We start from the raw sequence: 19713 nt of genomic DNA on the forward strand, positions 1-19713 counted from the left end.
GCTGAGGCAGGAGAATGGCTTGAACTCGGGAGGCAGAGGTTGCAGTGAGCTGAGATCACACCACTGCACTCCATCCTGGGCGACAGAGCGAGACTCCATCTATAAATTAAAAAATACACAATAAATAAATGAATACACCACAAATTAAAATTGAATGAAAAAGAAAGTTTAAATGATACAAAAGAGGACACAGTAAGGGAAAAACTTGAATAAATAACAGAGGGAACAAATATAAAATAAATAATAAAATGGCAGTTTTAAATCCAAACATTTTAATAATTATATTAAATATAAATGGTTAAACATATCAAATGAAAGGCAGATTGCCAGATGGAGAAAGGTATATCATGTTCATGAAAATAATAGTCAAAATAAAGCTGGATTAGCTATGTATATTGGACAAAGTGGACTTCAAACAAAGAAAATTGGCTTATCTCTGTATTGGAGTATCACATCATCACACTAAAAATGATCATCATGAAATTACTGATTACTATCCAACCCAAACCATGAAATCAAACTGAGAAATGTGTTTTGACAAGGGAAATAATACATTTTGGACTATGTAAATATCCTCACAAGCATAATACTATTTTTATTAACATCTCCAAATAGATTTTTTCATAAGAAAACAAAAAAAATACAAAAAATATTTTTTATGATTAAACCAAATCAAGATTATGTTTTTTATACTTTTCTGAAACTTGTATTTATCAGTCAATAATATATTATGGAAATGCCTATAATTCAACTGTTGTAGTTTTAATTTATGCTTTTTCAATGGCTTCATGCTCGGAATGCACTGAAATTTATTCAATATTCCTGTTATAAATGAGTGAGCATTCATTTTTATTTTATTTATTATTTTGCCACAATGAACAATGCTAAAATAAATATCCTTCAACATTTATCTTTTCATACAATTACTTCACTCCTATAATATAGATTCTGAGGACTAGAATTTTGAGTATATAAATTTAATCAAAACATTATAGCCTGTGTTTTTAAAATTTGTTAGTTTTTTTTAAACTATCTATTATAGCATCTAGGTTTTTAAATTCTTCTATTAAGTGATAAGCTCATGGGGCTTTCTGACTTTTTTCCTCAATAGTCCTCAAATGGTCAAACCCACAATTATCATTAATTTACCTTTTAAAAATATTTTACTTTATTTTTAATTGCCACATAATAATTGTACACAGGTTTATGGTACAGAGTGATATTTCTATACATGTATACAATGTATAATGATCAAGTCAGGGTAATTAGCCTATTAATCACCTCAAATATTTAGCATTTCTTTGTGCTGAAAACATTCAAAATATCTTTCCACACAAATATTAGAAGGGGCAAATATTAAAAAGCGAGACTAACTCAAAGGCACAGGCACCAAAAATAAAAATAGACAAAGGGAATTCCATCAAACTAAAAACATCTGGACAGAAAGGAAATAGTCAATAGAGCATAGAGACAATGCAGAGAATAGGAAAAAATATTTGTAAGCCATACATCTGATGAGGGGTTAATATCCACACTATAAGGAACTCAAATGCCTCAACAGAATTCAAATAGCCCAATTAGAAAAGTGGCAAGAGACCTGAATAGACATTTCTCAAAAGAAGATATACAGATGACCAACAAGTATATGAAAAAAATGGCACTTTTAAATCCTCAGAGAAATGCACATTAAAACCACAAAGAGATATCACTTTATAGCTGTTGGAATGCTATGATCAAAAACATGAAACATTAGCGTTGGTGAGAAAGTAGAGGAATGGGAACCCTTGTACATTGTTTCGGAGAATGCCATTAGGAAAAACAGTGTGGAGGTTTCTCAAAAGATTAAAAATAGAACTACTGTATGATCCGGTAATCCCACTAATGGGTATACGGTATATCCAAAGGAAATTAAATCAGCATATTGAAGAGATAGCTACACTCCCACCTTTGTTGCAGCACTATTCACAAAGCCAAGGTGTGGAATCAACCTGTGTTCATCAACAGATAAATGCATAAAGAAAATGTGGTACACATACACACTGGAATATTATTCAACCTTTAAAAAAGAGGAAATCCTGCTGTGTGTGACAACATAGATGAACCGGCAAGACATTATGGCAAGCGAAATAAGCCAAGCACAGAAAGACAATTACCACAATACCTCACTTACATGTCGAATTCAAAATAAGTGAACTCAGAAGCAGGGTGAAAACTTATAATTAAGTGTTCAATGAAAATACATGAGAACCTATTACATAGTACTTGGGTTCCTCATCCGGATGCTTCTTACTCCAATTAAAAGGGCGAGAGGGTGCGGGTAATTGCAGAGTCCAGAGTGGGATTTTGGGAACAGGACTGCTGTGCTGGGACTCTCACTATCCTTTCCCACAAAGGCTTGGGGTGCAGACATTGCTTCCTCATCCCAAGCCTAGTAGAGGGGTTCGAATAGGCACACTCAGAAAGCTCGACACATATTCCCTCCAGTGGGAAACAGATGCTTGACTCATGCCAGAGGAAGAAAACGTATTCTTGGCAGCAGAGTAGGGAGCTGCAGCTGGAAAGGAACTGCACTTCCAGCTGCTGACAGGCAGGTCAAAATGCATGCATCCCAGTGACTGGATGTGACACCTAAAGAAGGATCATTAGCCTGGAGGTCATCCAAAATGATCCCTACCCAGAAGGGCAGCATCCTGTAGTCCCAAGATTACAACAGTAAGTGGCTCTTGGTGGAGAAAGCTAAAGCAGATCGACAGTGGCAAGGCAACAGAGAGTCATCACTTACATCATGGAAGCTATAGTCTAAGGAAACCAACTAGTTGCCTTTAAAGAATTCACAAAATACCTTGCAAGAGAAGCCACAGCTTTAAACACCTGCTAGATACAGGACATATGAAGGCTACATGCAGTTGTGCCAGGCAAGGAGGAATGCTCTCTGCCTCCTTTTGCATCTTCTCTCCCTTTATACCATCCTTAGGGATTAGAAGCAGCATCTATCAGCAGGGTTAGGATTGAGTGACAAGAATAGTGAAGCCCACTCCAATTAATTTTTCTGACAGCCACAGCCCTCCTGAGGCTGATCCTAGCTGACAGAGAAATAGAAAGGCAAATTATCTAAAATAGAGATTCAAATAATATATCTTCACCTATCCTTCTTTTTGTCTTCATTTACTCTCTTACCTTCTAAGATTGACTTTCTTTGTGCTGTTTCTTTATAGTTATATCCTTTTTTTCCTTTTTTTGGAGAAAGAGTCTTGCTCTGTCGCCCAGTCTGGAGTGCAGTGGTGCGATCTCAGCTCACTGCAACCTCTGCCTGCCAGGTTCAAGCAATTTTCCTGCCTCAGCCTCCAGAGTAGCTGGGACTACAGGCACGTGCCACCATGCCCAGCTAATTTTTTGTATTTTTAGTAGAGACGGGGTTTCAGTATGTTAGCCAGGATGGTCGCGATCTCCTCACCTCATGATCCCCCCGCCTCGGCCTCCCAAAGTGCTGGGATCACAGGCAGGAGCCACCGGGATCATAGGCAGGAGCCACCACGGCCGGCATAGTTACATCTTTTCTTTTTTTAGGTTTTTTTTTTTTTTTTTTTTTTTTTTTTTAATTGTTTTCTGACTGCCATTGCTTTTTTTTCTTAAAGGTGAGTTTGCTGTAGGGGGAGAAATTTGGCCTGGTAGGAGACACTTGCCAATGTGTGGAGATGTTATGATTATCATAACTAAGGAGGTGATACTACGGGCAACTAGGGGAAAGGGTCATGAATGCTGGCAAATGTCTTAGAAGACGCTCCCTCCTGACACTCTTACCTTATATATCTATGGACACTTTAATTTGCTGAAAAGATGAGACTGTGTTTGCCACTTAAAGTGGCATCTAAAAGTGACCAGAAATTCTAGCATCCTCCCCACACTTTAATCTAGTGGTAGAGAAAAAAATTATCCTCTGTACAACTTTAAAGAGACAATAAAAGACAAAAATAAACTCTCTATTAGCTCTAATGAGTCCTACTTGATTAACATACAGATTACAAACACACATTTACTTTCCTTCACCATGATGTAAGAAGTCAATGATTTAAAAAAAAATATTAACGAAACTCTCAAATGTTAGCTAGAGGTAGATAGATAGATAAAAGATAGATATATTTAATATACATATATATAAATACACACACACATATACAAACAGATATTGGTAAGGGGAGTGTCTAAACACTCAAGTCAGTACTTATGCAATGCACAGAGACTGTTTGTATATTTCCAATAGGAGGGGCTCTGTTCCTTGATTAATATACATACACCCAACCCTCTTAATAACTGCATTTTTTAGAGTTTTACTTGTCTCACTTTATTAGTTACATGAAGCATATTTTTGGAATTTATCAAAACCTCCAAACACTTAATAATTCCCTGGCTTTTTTTCCCAGTTTTTCCGTTATCACTCATTCTCTTCCTGGCAACCCAGCCTGGATCTAATCATCAATCATTTTACCTACATTCTAACCTGGGATCTCTTTCTTTCCATCTAATTCCAGAACCACACCTGCCCTGTTAAAACCTCAAACTCTGATCAGTCTCACCATTTGTTTTCTATGTATTGATTCCCTTGAGGTTGAACATTGCTGGAGAATATTTCATCAGCTTGCTGATTGGCACCACTTCAGCTTATTATTCAACCTCAGCTGCTCCTCAATATTCCTTGGCAAGTTATTTTTGCAAAAGCTTAATCATGTCCTTTATCAAACTCCTAAAAATCTACTAGCATCTAACCACCCTCTCACATTTCATAGCTGTTCTGCTCTTACTTTTTTGGGGAAAAAATTGAGTCCTTCAGTTACACATTTACTCTCCCCAAACCCATTTCTTCACCCATCCTTCTTTTTGTCTTTCTTCACTCTATTACCTTCTAAGATTGACTTTGTTTGTGTTATTTCTCTATAGTTATATCATTTTTTAGTGTTTTGTTGTTGTTGTTGTTTGTTTTTCCTAACTGCTGCTTTGTTTCCTTAAAGCTCAGTTTGCTGTAGGGGGAGAAATGTGGCCCTGTAGGAGAGACACTTGCCAATCTCTAGGGATGTTATGATTATCACAATCAAAGAGGGGATGTTACTGACATCCAGGCGAAAGGGCCATGAAGGCTGCAAATGTCTTAGAAGGCACTCCCTAATGACTCTCTTACTTTGTCATTAATTCATTAAAATTATCATCTAAGTTTTGTTGGATTTAATTACCAATACATAATACACCTTAATTAAATATTTTTATAGAAAGGTAAAATAATTGTAAACATTAAAAAAAGAAGACACATATATTCATCAGGCAAAAACATGAACAGAAATACTTATTTTGTGGCACTCTAATAACATTTTAAATTACAAAAAGAGTCTTTGAGAAATAGAGATTTTCCTTCTTTATGCAGTTGTTTCCCACTCTGCTTTCCTGGTCACCCTTCCCAATTTGCAGAATTATTTATTTGGCACCGTTGAACGTAATCAGTTGAGAAAAACAAGAGCATGGTTTCTATCTCAAGTTTGAGTTTTCCAGGCTCTGCTCTTGCCACATCTCTTCTCGTCTGAGTTAATCACAAGGGTGGGGAACACATACAATTCCCGACTTCAACAATTACTCCTTCTGCCTCACACCCACGGGAGAAGTCTTTACAGATAAAGTAATGATCTGCAGCACACGTTAAATGTGCCTCTCTGACCAACCTTGGGAGAAGAAAACGACAGGAAACAGTAACACTTGGGAGCACTTGTTCATTATAATGCTTTAATAAGTTGATATGCATTGGATTCTGTATAATATATTAAAAAAAAGAGAAAGATTATTATGGTTTAGCTTTTATATTAAAACCTAAGAAGGAAATAAGGAAAAGGGATCTTCTTGAACCAAAAATGTTGTTTATTGTTGTCGCTGCTGTTCAAGAAAATCTTCTCAAATAGTTAATGCACCATGGTGTTTTTGAGAAAGATTGGGACATTTTTTAAGTATTGTTTTGTAAAAGCATAGGTTATTAAATCCATTCAGTTAGGCAACATTTTGAGTGTGTTATTCTCTCTCATAGGCTCCGAGTGTTGTCTTGAAAATGCCTTTTCTCAGCATCTAAAATTGTAAAAGCAGGAAAGCTTTAGCCAGCCTCTAAGCTTGAGCAGATTTCCAAAATCAATTTGTGATCTCTCCTTCTAAAGAACTGAACCTAGATTGCTAAATTCCAGCAAAAAGTCTACTTCTCCTTGTTTAATGCTTTTCTACATTGTCTTTCCCTTCAGAAACTGTTCTTCCGATAGAGGGTATTCACAAAAGCATTTTTATTTATTTTGGCATTTTGTATTCATGTTGGTTGATTTTCCAAATATATAGTTCAGCAATTTTTGCTTTAGGTTCCCATGAAAGTTTCCTGTGATTGAACAACGGGTGAATAAAAACAAACTTGTGGGTTATTTTGCATACAGGTTAGACAAAACAAACATTTCGCCAATAAATTGTTCTCTCGATTTTCATTTAACTCCTTGACTAAAATAAAAGATATCTGAATGTTTAGGTTTCCTTCATAAACATAGCTTGTGTTCATATCATTAAAACAATCTCACCAGGCTTTGGTTAGAAATTTACATTCACAGTAGCAGTTGTTTAAAGACAAGAAGTAGAGGTGATATATTGAAGGCCATATATTGAATGCCACAAAGGGCATGACAAGATCAAATGACTTGGATTGACAAAATACGTATGTCAAATGCTAAATCATTTGTCCAGGTTGTTGATTATTTAGAGGTTGATGATGCTACTATTCAGTGTACAGCCAAAATTCCTTGCCTTTTTATCTTCATCCATTCTCCACCACCACCCTCTACACTTCCCCGTTGCCTTTTCACTCTTGCTGCTTTGGAGTAAAATGGGATATCTTGGAATAAAGTTGCTTGCTGATAACTGTATCATTAAATTTTAAACAATTTATGTTCTACTTGTAGATCTACAATCTCTGCAGATAATTTATGTGTAAATTAGTAGATGGATTTTGTAGATTATCTGTCATGCTAGGAAAATTTAAATTGTACTGAAAGCATGAAAAAGTAATCTTATTTGACAAGTAGTTCTATCATCTACATAAGGAATGCAAACCTTAAGTATCCTCTGCATAGAACATTAATTGAATGGTAAATACATTCACAAAACATACATCTGAATGTTTTGACTGTTCCCCTAAGAGTGCTAAGACAACTTCTTGCCCACAGTGCATTCCACACTGTTTAATTGACTGTTTGTTAGAAAACCCCATTGCAAAACGATATTCAATAAAGACATGCAACCCTCTTCAAATGTTTTTACTTCCTGCATCTAATACCTACACCTAACTTGCTTATGTTAATGGACCAATTTAGTTTTAAATATGTATACAAGTAAATTCCTGGCCAGGTGCAGTGACTCAGGCCTGTAATCCCAGCACTTTGGGAGGGCAAGGTGAGCAGATTGCTTGAGCTCAGGAGTTCAAGACCAGCCTGGGCAACATGGTGAAACCTTGTCTCTACAAAAAAGTACAAAAATTAGCTGGGTGTAGTGGTGTGCACCTGTAGTCCCAGCTACTTGGGAAGCTGAGGTGAGAGGACTCCTTGAGCTTAGGAGGCAGAGGTTGCAGTGAGCTGAGATCGCACCACTGCACTCCAGCCTGGGTGACAGAGTGAGACTCTGTCTCAAAATAAATACATTTCTTCATAGTTTTATCAATTATGACATGGTTTTCGGATGAATCAAGTGTCTCCTTGGGGAAGTTACACAGTTTTCTCTGACATTGTCCCCAGTCTAAGCTAGGAGTCCCTCATATGGCCTGTCAACTATACATGAAGCTTTTGGATGAAAGGGTATGTATCAGTAAAGTTTCAGTGAGGGGACAAGAATCAGTAGGAGCTATATGTTAAAGGATTTATTGCAGTGAGTGGGGTTATATGATCGTGGAGGCTGATTAGGCAAGTCCAAAGTCCATAGAGCAGACCTTCAAGAAAGGATGCTGAAACTCTAGAGCATGAACTAAAGCTTCATTCCACAGGCAGAAATTATTAGTATTCAGGGAAACCTCAGTTCTGGTACTGAGCCTTTTAACCGATTGAATCACGCCCACCCAGATAACCTGGGATAATCCCCTTTACTTAAAGTCGACCGACGATAGACCTTAATCACATCTACAAAATGTCTTCATAGCAATACCTGGACTGGTGTTTGATTAAATATTGCTACTAGAGCCCAGTCAAGTTGACATAAAATTGATCATCATAGGATCTCTGTCTTTTACCAGCTTTTTATAATAAAAAATGTCAAAAATACAAAAGAGTGGAAGGAAACAGAAAAAACACCCACATGCTCCCTACCTAGAATTGAAATGTATTAACACTTTAGCAAATATGCTCTGTGTGTCTATGTGGGCACATTGGCATGTACTTTTGAAAACTTTTGAAAATATATTGCACACAAATATCACCCTACGTCTCTAAAAACTTTAACATCCATGGCCTAAAAATAGTACATTCTTTTTCATAACCACAATTACATTGTATCTCCTACCAAAAATTAAATAATCTTAGAAAAATCATCAAAAATTGGTTTATATTCAAAATTGTTCCAAAACAAGGAAAGCAAAAGTGAAGAAATGAAGGAAGCGAAAAATAGAGAAAGCAATAAATAAAGAGAAAATCCTGAAGTTTCCTTCTAAGATTTAAGGTCAGATACGGGATGCATGTTTTAAAAACATCCCTTATCTTATCGTCTCGGGTACCTAAGTACAGTGTTGGGCAAGCTGGGTGTGGAGTACATCCAACAAAGAAACAGGAAGATGCCTCCAAATCATCTCACATCTCAGAATTTTATAAACTGCAAATTGTTAATATATTACATCTAAATCCAAGATGTGCACTGTAATATTTGATTCTTTGGATATTCTAAATTTATTTATCTGCAATCCATTTGCTAGGCATCAGTTTTTAGTGCCTTATCATATACTAAGCAGTGCAGATAATGAGTGAAATAAGATTATATTTTACTTGGTTTAATTATTTTTATGTCAGTGCTACAAATTCATTCTTACATCATCTACTTCAAGAGCAGAATTACTGCAGAAAACAGAGTTGTTTTTTAACTATTTGGATTAAGTGAGATTTTAAAAATATCATTCCTGTATTAATGCCAATTTGAAAGGGTGAGAATATTTGGATTATTTTTATCGATAATAGGAATATGTTGCATATAACACTGAAAGTAAGTTGTACTCCATTTATAATTATATTAATCCTTCATTCAAAAACAAATCACTGAATGACTAGTGAGTTGCTTAATAGATTTCAAAATTGTTGTAACACATGGTCCTTGTGATGAAGAAGAGTAGGCAAAATATTAGGTAAAGAGAAATGGAAAGATTGGATAAATAAAAACATGTACAATTTGGTGACTAAAAAGCACATTTTTGTATCTGCTGGACTGTTTCAGTGGCTTTCTTCACTTAACGTTAATTCTCATAAACCCTCACCGACTTCCAAGCCATGAGTTAGGAATTACTTGGTTAACAATACTCCATCTGGTTTTCCCAGAATTTTGAGAAGAAGTAACACTTAGGCATTCCTTGAAAGATAACAACTTTATACGTGACAAAATTCATTTTCCCCTTCATTCATTTAATTCCACAAAATGTTTACCCACTTATCCATTATATGAATCCAGTTTCAAATACGATTTGAGGAAGGATTACTTCAAAGAATGTTTTCTGAGACATTTTAAAATGGTAATTGATGATATGAGTATTTGCTTAGCTAGAGCAGTTCTTGAGCTGTGGAGAACATCCTGTTCCTTGGAAGTAGTTTCACTGTATAGCAAATGCTTCAGAAAATAGGAAAAAAAATAAACACTCAGAAAATTACTAACCTTGTATGACTTCAAGTCAACTTTGAAATTTTGCGGTGGGAGAGATACAAAGAAACAGAGTTTTGTTTGCCTCCTTCAAAATTTGAAAAGTGTATTGCATTTGTTAGAAATTAACATTGAGGCAAAAGAGACCTCCCGTGAGTTTCTGTCTGGCCTTTGCACAATAAATTATGACCTGAAACATGGCCATTAGCAGCATTGGCATAGTGGAGAGACTTTTCCAAAGACTATAAATGCCGAGCCACAGTGTCCCCCCTACAAAATCACACTGTCTCACAGCCTGTATGGAGCTGAATTTACGGAGTTCTTTTTCATTAGAACGTGGGGAAAGCTTAAGAACTAGCTATGTGGGTAAGAAAAGGTGAGAAAAGACGTCCTTGATAGAGCAGAGCTATAAAACAATCACTTCCACTTAAAATACAGTATATATTACTTTAGTATTAAGTATGCTCCTTATGGGGCTTTTATGGGTCCCAAAGTTTCTGAATTCAGGTCCCAGACTAATGTTAATGCAGATGCAATTACTTTGATAATTTTTGACTTCTACTTCTTCACTCTTTTGCTATATTATATGCCTCTTGGTCTTCAAAGAGAACTGTAATTGAATCAGTTTAACCCAAATATGTCCCATGTGCAGCTCAAAAGACTTCTTAGTTTTGAAATTAGCAAAGTATTACAAGGATTTTGTACAGAGCTACATTTCCCATTTAAAGACGTTTTCTAGGTCTAACCTAATCCATTGACTGATGGTTTTCACATACTAATTAACAAGAATAATTTCAGTCATTTGCATTATGTGACCTCTCAAGCCCCTTTGGTCAAAAGCTTAGTTACCTCTTTTTTTTTTTATCATTATTATTATTTTTAATAGAGACAGAGTCTCACTGTGTTGCCCAGACTGGTCTTGAACACCTGGGCTCAGTCAATCCTCCCACATTGCCTCCCCAAAGTGCTGGAATTACAGGCATGAGCCACCACAACTGTCCCTTAGTTACTTCTTGTTTTTATTTTTTTGTGAAATGTTTGTGCCGTGTGCACGTGGTGGTGTTGTTATTGTTGTGGTTCTGGGTGTGTGTGAAACTGTTCTTTTTTAAAGAATGGAATCTTCTAAACCTGCAATAAAAAGTTTCAATTACTCTACACAGTGGAAGCATTTGAAATATATTTACAAAATTATTTATCCTAGTAACTATAAGCATCCTAATGGTCTTCACATAAAGGTTATTTCATTTTATCAAACAATTATTTCTTGTTGGATCATAAGAGAAAGAATATTTTTACATACTTTGAAGCAGTATTTGGTTTTTGGTATTTTCTCTATCAGGAAACATGTGGTCAGTGAATGAGTAAAAGAATGTTTGGTGCCAAGCACCATCTTATTATAAATACCACTATTTTTCATTCTGCCTTGCCATTCATGGCCAAGAAGAAATTCCTTTGCCAGGAAAAATAAATAAATACAGGTGAAAACTGAAGGATAAGAACAAGGCATCTAATACAAGATACTAAAAAGTTAAAAATTTGGATTTTATACACATGGAGTATGAAGTAACTTTACTATACGTTGTTAGGATTACAGCCATTAATAAAAGTTGAAAACATTAGAGCAGTAGTAATTTTATCTCTAAAAGCATTCCAGTAGGAACTCTAAATTCTGAGGGGCTCAGTGTCCCAGTGTCTCTTCTCTGTCTGTACTCTCTTTCTCTGGCTAGTCTCATTTATCTCATGTCTCATGCCTTAAATGCAATCCACCAATGAGACCCTCATTAATAACAACCTCTTGCCTGAACTTCAGAAATGTACATCACCTACTTATGTGGCACTTTGACTTAATTCTAATAAGCATATCAACTTGACCTTGTCACCTACTCAGCCATTTCCCCCTGTCTTGATAAATGTTATCATCATCTGCCCAGTTATTTATCCAAATGCTTAGATGTCATTAATCCTCATTCCTTTTTTCTCTTCATTCTCACTTTTAATCTGTAGGCAAATCTGCAGGCACTTTTACTACAATATCTATGCTAACAGTTCAATACTCCCCACTATCATTACTGTAGCACAAGTCTGGGTCTCTGTTTTGTTTATGCATAGATCCTTACTGGACTTCCTGCTCCAAAATCCAAATAGCATGATTTTCCAAAAATTCAAAATAGATAATGATGTCTCCTTGCTTAGAACCTTCAATAGCTTTCTATTTCACTTACAATACACACTTCTTACGATGACCAGCCTCAAAAGGATCTGGCCCCTACCTGCCTCTCTGATTACACATTGTATCACTTTTACTTTGCTCACTGCAGCCACATTGACCTTTTCCCAGGTTATTGAGTGTATCAGGTCGGTTTTGCAGTGGTTGATTTCTCTTGTCATCTCCACGTGGATAATTTCATGATAAAATTAAAATATCAGTTTAAATTTAAGTCCCTCCTATGGCCAGCTGTATTTACATAGTTTGGAGGTGCCCAATGATTACTTTTTGGTTAAATCACCCTCTTTCATTTTTATCATAATATGTACCACTACTTAAAAATATCTTATTTATGCATTTATTTCTTTCTTTTCTGTCTCCCCTCGTATGGAATAACACATTGTCCTTTTTTGGGCCAATATAATTGTGATAGAATCTTACCAGTTCAAGAATGTCAGGTATGGAGGGTATTTTGAAAGTCTACACCTCTACTTTTTTCATCTATAAAAGATGAGGAAATTCCCTTTAACTATCTCACTGGGTTGTTGTGTGAAACAAAAGAGATAAGAAAGGTAAAAATAGTGTTGAATAACAAAATTTCTATACAATAAAAAATATTATTATTCTCATGAGGTATGGACCTGGGTAACATCACAGATAATGGGAAGACTTTTCCTATTAGAATATTTTATGATAAACTCGGAACTATAGAACTCTGTGTCCATCATCACTTAATAATTTATCTAAACTATTACATATATTGCTTTATGAAACTTTTTTTACCCCTATAGCCAGTTGACCTCAAGTCAATGCTTAGAATCACCACTCAAATGGTAACCCTTAATGATGTTGAAATGACTCAACATATTCTATGAGGCATGATCTCACTGAAAGATAAGGCAGTCAAGAGCTTGTTTTCCTGTGCTTTCTCTCTCAAATATGTCTTCACAATCAACCTCACACTGATAAGAAATACCCAGCTCCAACAAAAAGCACATGGAGACAGCTACTGTCCTTAAACATCGTCTTCCTCTACATAAATGAGTAAAAACCTCACAAACACAAATAATAATGAAGCTGCCATGTCAGCAATAGGACTTTTGTAGACTGATTTCTACAATGAAATCTAGACAATTAACCTGTCAACTATTTTTCAGATCTCTCTTATTCTAACATAGATTGAGTAATTTCAGACAGTTGGAATTGGTTCTTAACATTGACCTTCATAAGTTGAAATTCCAAGAATGTGAAACAGCTGCCATTTACAGAGATAAGCCTATAAAGTTTTATAAAGCTATAAAGCTGAGAGATTTCAATGTCAAAAAATTGGACTGCTATTAGCAACAATTTAAAAGTTCTGAGCTTTATTAAGTAAACTGAAGAATAAGACATAAATAGAGAATACAAACATAATAATCACCATACTCAGCCTAGCCTTGTGGCCATCGATGATCTTGGATATATTCTACCTAATGATATCTGTGTATAAGGAAAAAGTAGTAATATATATATTCCTGCCACATATATTATTTCATAAGCACATTAGATATATTTTTTGTTTAGATTATCTTATCTCCCATACTTAGAAGTCAAGTGCCAAACTTTTTCTTGCTCTATTCTTCATATTTGTTTCCAAAATTACACTAAGATTACTTAGAATTTTTGACTTCCTGCAATGCATTTTTTAAATCCGCCACACAAATCACTTTAAAATAAAGATAATAATGAAAGAAAGTTGGCGCCACAACTGAGCCCTCAGTATGTGACAAGTATAAATCAGTGGGGACAGTAGTCAGAGCAGCTTTATAAGCACAAATCACGTGCTGACCTTGCATTCCCTCAATTCTATTTCTGCTACTTCCAGTTCCTATTTGAAAGAATTCAAAATCCTGCAGTTGTGCCAGTGTTTATTTTGGTGGTTGGCAATCAAGTAAAATACATTTAACAAGGAAAATGAAAAGTGAGTCTTGTATTATTGGCTCAACTATTCAATCTTGCAAAGATGTATTATAGTTTTCTTTGAACAGCCTTGAATGTTTTGGTTTGGTTTTGAAAAAGGGAGAAAAAAATAGGAAGCCCCAAATATTAGTAAGGAGTTTTATTTCAAAATCCTAAAATTTAGAGATTGAACAAGCTATGAAATGTATAGGAAGAAAAAATAATAATTAGTTGAAATCTTAGTTCTATACATGGTGGATTAATTATAAAAGTTTCTCCAATTACTTCCTTTGTGGTACACATACCCTTTGAATGTGAGTTTTCGTAATGCAACCTCTCACATCTGCAAGTGTGTGGTGGAGTCTTGACCCAGTTCTCAAAAATGTACTGGCCTTGTGACTTGCTCTGTCCTATAGAATGCAGCAGATGTGTTGCTAGCCCAATTTCAAGTTAAGACCTGAAGAGGTCTCATCTAATTCTGCCCATTCTTTTAAAACCTTACCAGTGCCAATGCCATGTGCAAAAGTTCATACTGGCATGACAGAGAATGAGAAACCTAGTAGCAAGCAATCTTATTGTCCTCAGCCAAGCAAAGCCACCTTGCTTCCCCTAATGCTGGAGAAAGCACATATTCATTGACTGCTCAATTCAGAAGTACAAAAGGACATATCTGAAGGGTCATCGCAAGGTTCAGAATTCCTCATGGACTGACCAAGGCTTCTGCTGCAGGAGCATCACACACAGTTCAACTCTGACTAATCCTACTCCTTCCACTTCCTTCCAGGTGTTGTTCTTGAGAGCACTCCCTTATATATACCAAGTAAATGCAAATCTCTATTTTTGCATGTGATTTCTAGAACACAGGAAGACAAACTTAGATGCCAAGAGTAGACTTAAAAAAGAGACTATAAAGAGAAATTCGCATCTGTATAATTGGCCAGATGGCTGATAGGTGGAGCACAGATAGCTCCCAGTAGGAAGTACTAGTGCAATTGTTAAACTTTCATTGATGGAAGGAAGTGCATGAATGAGTGCAGCATGATTTCAGAGTTCACGGAAGGTAATAACTATAAGGCTTATAAAATGGATTGATTTTTGCTGGACACCCAATATTTTAGAAAATGAAAACAAAAGCTGAATGTGATTAATTCATTCATTTATAGCTATGTGTGAGAGTCATAAGGCATTTTAGCAGCACATAAAGAGATCCTCATTTCCTATAGCCATAAGGCAGAAATAGTTGAAGATAAAGCCCACAATTTCATTATAAGAACAGCAGAGCTAAAAGGAAGGTTGTATCCAGGTGCAGTGGTGTGTGCCTGTCATTTCAGCTACTCAGAAGGCTGAGGCACAAGAATTGCTTGAACCTGGGAGGTGGAGGTTGAAGTGAACGGATAACATGCCATTGTACTCCAGCCTGGGTGATGGAGTGAGACTCTTTCTCAAATATAAATTAAAATACAAATAAAAGAAAGGTTGAATTCTCAAAATCAGCAAGTCTGCGAAGTCATGTCAGTGTCCTTATTCAAGAGGAGGAAGACTTTACAAGTTGATATGGCGATATAAGGGCCAATGCCTTGAAAATTGTGAGTCCCCAGATTTTTCCGAACACTCTGGGCCTGCAGAAAAGCTACACTCTTCCCACGTGAAGGCCAGCTAATGCCCCTGCACTGGGAGCTCAGCCATATCCACTTGCTTACACATTATCTATGGTTGCTGTCACATTACAACAGTAGAGTTGAATACTCGAGATGCAAAAACTCTGTCTCTCAAATCCTAATATATTTGCTGTCTGGCCCATTTTAAGAAAAACTCTTTTAATCACTGATATAGAGGACTTTGACCTTGATTCTAGGGTCCTGAAATTTCATCACACTCTCCCATTCCAGGAGAAATGATAAAGTGCTGGCCCATTTGTGAGTCACAGTAAATTCATTGGGTAAATGGACCCCCTTGAGTGCTATTTCTTTAGGTCCAAGCATGTTTAATTGAAATGATCATATTGGCCTTTGGCATGATCATCAATGTTGCTTCTCCTGTAAGGTAAGACCTAGCACAGTGAGGACACTCAAGTGGAAGCCTTGAAACTGCCCAACTATTCCTGCCTCACCAAGAGAGTGAATAAAAAGCAGTATTACATCTTAAGGAGAACAACATGTATTACTGTCAGTCTTAAAGAAAGACTCTTAAAGAACTTAAACGATGTAGGTATGTTTTTTCTCAATGCATCCATGCCACCAATTTGTCTTCTATAAAATCTAAAGGAATCCTGGAAAAATTCTTCTATGCAATCTCGAGGGATCCTGGAAAACATGAATAGACTATAATCTCAAGGTCATGAAGCATGGTACATGCATTCTTTTGATTCCTGAGTGTGACTGGTAGGCCTCCCTGGTCTCTGGAGGCAACATATTACACATTTAAGAAAATAGTTCCAACCCATTTCCTGAGTAACATGCAAGTCTCCCAGCTATAAATGGGACCTGGAGAAGGAATGAATCCCTATCAGGTTCAGGTTACAATGAAAGCAGCCATGCCACCTGAGCCATAATACCTATAGAGTCATGCATTTGAGGTATCTTTTGTGGTATGGGAGATCAGAATATGCTACTCCAGAATATGAAGGATTGTTGAGCTAAAGGCAATGAAGAAGTAGTTGCAGGAAAGATTTCTGCCCTTTTCTACATGCATAAAAGTAGGACATAGATTCATAAAGACAAAAGGTATAATGTCACTCTTCTACCAGGGAGAACAGAGGTAAAGTTCACTAAAGACAACTTTAGACCTTTATTGGCTTGTACGTGGTACCAGAAGAATCTACACTAACATGGTTTACTAATTAGCCTTTTTTTTTTTGAGACAGAATCTCACTCTGTCACTCTGTCACCTAGGCTGGAATGTAGTGGCACGATCTCAGCTCATTGCTACCTCCACCTCCCAGGTTTAAATGTTCAAGCGATTCTCCTGCCTCAGCCTCCTGAGTAGCTGAGACTACAGGCAAGTGTCACCAAACTGAGCTAATTTTTGCATTTTTAGTAGAGACAGGTTTTCAGCATGTTGGCCAGGCTGGTCTTGAGCTCCTGACCTCAAGTGATCCACCTGCCTAGGCCTCTGAAAGTGCTGGGATTACAGGTGTGAGTCAGAATTCTCAATCCTGAGACGATGGCCCTGATGGAATGGAGCCCAAAGGCATCATTGAGAGTAACTGGAATGAGATTGTTGACAGCTTTGTTGACATGAACCTCTAGGAGTTTCTCCTCCATGGCATCTGTGCCTATGGTTTTGAGAAGTCCTCTCCCATCCAGCAGCGAGCCATTCTACCTTGTGTCAAGGTTATGATGTGATCACTCAAGTCCAATCCGGGACTGGGGAAATGGCCACATCTGCCATATTGATTCTGCAGCAGATTGAATTAGATCTAACAGCCACCCAGGCCTTGGTCCTAGCACCCAGTAGAGAATTGGCTCGGCAGATACAGAAGGTGGTCATAACACCTGGAGACTACATGAGTACCTCCTGTCAAGACTGTATTGGGGGCACCAATGTGCGTACCGAGGCACTGAAATTGCAGATGGAAGCTCTCCATGTCATCCTGCATACCCTGCACACATGTTTGATATGGTTAACCAGAGATACCTGTCTCCCAAATACATCAAAATGTTTGTACTAGACAAAGCTGTTGAAATGTTAAGCCATGGATTCAGGGACTAGATCTATTGAGAAACTCCAAAAGTTTAACAGCAATATCAAGGTAGTTTTGCCGTCAGCTACAATGCCTTCTTATGTGCTTGAGGTGACCAAGAAGTTCATGAGGGACCCCATTTGGATTCTTGTCAAGAAGGAATAGTTGACCCAGGAGAGTATCCATCAATTCTACATCAATGTGGAATGAGAGGAACGGAAGCTGGACATGTTATGTGACTTGTATGAAACCCTGACCATCACCCAGGCAGTCATCTTCATCAACACCCGAAGGGAGGTGGATTGACTCACTGAGAAGATGCATGCTTGCGATTTCACTGTCTCTGCTGTGCATGGAGATATGGACCAACAGGAACGACATGTGATAATTAGCTTTTATCCGCTGTTTATTTGCCTTCCACAAGTTGCTGCTTCTAGAGTCTCAAAGTCCTTTTCTTTTGTCTTAGTACTTATCTAAAAATTTACTGTTTTATTTTTTAAGATGCTGGATATGCAAATAGAAATTCAAAGCCGCCTTTCTGAAAACTACACATTCCCTGGTGTCTCACACATCTATATGAAATATACATGTTAATGAACTTCTGTTTGTTTTCCTTTTGTTAATCTGCTCTTTGTTACAGTGGTCCTTTTTAACTAAGAATTTATGAGGGTAAAAGAAAAATTATTTTTCTTCCCTTACATTTGTGACAAGCCTTAGTCTCAGAACAACAACAGAGAACCCTGGGATTCTGTATCTAAGTCATACTATCTGTATCTGCATTCAGAAAGCATCTCCCAGCATGTCAAAGGGCTCTGGTAGAGACTGAGCAGCTGAACCTGGCACATCAAGTGACCGTGTGACCAGAACTGCCCATCTTGCACTGTATACATGTTATTTTCACAAGCTCCAAGGTCAAGAAGGCCTAACAGTAATGCATTTTAAGAAGAAAGCAATATATATGGGATGAGGCACGAAGAATCTCAGAGGGTGAAATTAATCTACACAGCGGGTCGCCCACACCATTTCATTCTTCCTTGTCGCACCTAGCATCTCTCTTTTGGTGTGGGGGAAATTTCTTATGGCCACGTGACAGAGGAGGAAAAAGGCTGAGTTTGTTTCCCAAGGGCCTCACCTTTGTAAGTGAGTTCAAACTGAAAATCAGTTACTGTACAACAGCGCCACTCATAGATGTTGCAAAATGACTGGTGATTATACATTTACCGATCTTAGGGTGATATAACTCGTCACCCACTTTGCATGGAAATAGAAAGTCCATGGTAGGAGTATGTACAGATACATTTACAGAAGCTAATGGTTTGATTGGTTTGATAGAGCCTTGAAGGAAAAAAGATAGGAAGAACTGGGACATGCAGATGAACTTAAGAGTAATGGGAACAAAGTATAAAGATCTATGTATGACATTTTAATGCCTACCAAAGAACATTCACAAAGAAGAGGCACTAACAGTGCAGATTTAACAGCAGCTTATTGACATCAGCCAGCATCACATCTATGCTCAGACACCCTTTTGCTGCAGTATAGACTCAAGCACAGAGTAGTCTTGGTAGTAGAGCTGGAGCCATGCAGGGCCTGACAGCATGGAATCCCACTCGATAAGGTTGATCTGGCTACTTCTCTAGTAAAATGCCCAGTGCCTTAGCAACTGAGATCAACTGTCAGTCTCTAATATGGCACCTTAAAATAACCCACCAGGCATTTAGTAGCAAGTTGCTACCCTTGAACTTCTGCTCTAAAAGGGACATGATTCACCTCGATTATAACTGGCACATATTTTAGTTATTGGCTTCCTTTTCCCAACCTCAAGACCTAGGCCAGTTATACCACCACAAAGTTTACTAAATATTTGAGCCATCACACAGGATTCTGCTTACAATCTCTTCAGATAAAGGGAATCATTTTACACAAATTAACATAAAAGAAGGAGAATACAACCACAAAGTCTATTGGTCTTATCACATACTATATTCCACGACGTGCCAAC

The 19713-nt window shown here is 37.1% G+C and overlaps 1 pseudogene; it reads left to right on the plus strand.

Moving 5' to 3' along the window:
• The first annotated feature begins 17309 nt into the window (after positions 1-17309).
• Positions 17310-18188, plus strand: LOC126950969 (eukaryotic initiation factor 4A-I-like; annotated as a pseudogene).
• Positions 18189-19713: the final 1525 nt, after the last annotated feature.

This window comes from Macaca thibetana, chromosome 3, assembly GCF_024542745.1.
Source record: "Macaca thibetana thibetana isolate TM-01 chromosome 3, ASM2454274v1, whole genome shotgun sequence".
Lineage (NCBI taxonomy): Eukaryota > Metazoa > Chordata > Mammalia > Primates > Cercopithecidae > Macaca > Macaca thibetana.